At 48.0% G+C, this 863-nt stretch overlaps 1 pseudogene; it reads right to left on the bottom strand.

Annotated features, from left to right (window-relative positions):
• LOC102876195 overlaps positions 1–613 on the bottom strand; it is a 3,557-nt pseudogene extending 2,944 nt beyond the window's left edge.
• Positions 614–863: the final 250 nt, after the last annotated feature.

Raw genomic sequence — 863 nt, forward strand, 5'->3', positions numbered from 1 at the left:
TGGATCGACTTAGTGACTGGGGTAATCGGAATGGGTGGGTCAGAGGCAATGTGATTGGCACAGGACAGAGCAGGGTTTAGGGCTGTTGTACTTAGGGTCGCTATGAGTCGCAAACGACTCGACGGCACATAACAACAACAGTAACAACAATTTCAAATGCTTCCTGGTAAGCCTGCTGGCCGTTGGAGACAGTGCTTTGTTTATTATCTCCAGAAGCCACTTCAGAGATATATCTAAAATAATCTCCTTTCCTTTTCAAAGTAGAACACCTTGCTTTCTGGTTGTGTAGCATTAAGAATAAGATATTTAAAAAAAAAAATAAGATATTTGTCCAACAGCTCCAGCACATCGTTGCAGATATCCTGCAGTTCAGCTTCTATCTTCTTGCAGTCTTCCTTGTCCATCTGCTGCTGCTTCTCGTTCCTCTCTGTCTTCTGCTCGATGCTGGAGATGGCTCGCCAGGAGGAGCTGTGGGCACCGACCATGTTCTTCTAGGCCTCAGAGAGCAGGCTCATCTCCTCATGGTGAGTTCGTGCCCCTGCTCCGTGACTGCCATCATAGTTGCAGCCATGTCATCATAGTGCTCAGCCCGCTAGGCCAGTTTGGCTTTCTGTACCAGCCCACTTTTATCAATGGTCGTTTCCGTAAGAGGACTGCAGGGACCAAAAACGCTTCTGAATGAAGCCCCAAGCGCGATGACCACTTCTTTCTCAGCTTTGCTCCTTAGACGGTGGCGCCAACAGCTACCCCGGCTCCGGAATCAGCGGCGACAGTCAACTTCTCTGATTTTAACCATTCTGTATCTCCTTGTTCTGTTAGTACATCTTCTTGGTCTAGGTATAGGCTTCCCAGGAGCACAATTA

This window comes from Elephantulus edwardii, unplaced genomic scaffold, assembly GCF_000299155.1.
Source record: "Elephantulus edwardii isolate Elephantulus edwardi_28Jun2011 unplaced genomic scaffold, EleEdw1.0 scaffold00067, whole genome shotgun sequence".
NCBI lineage: Eukaryota > Metazoa > Chordata > Mammalia > Macroscelidea > Macroscelididae > Elephantulus > Elephantulus edwardii.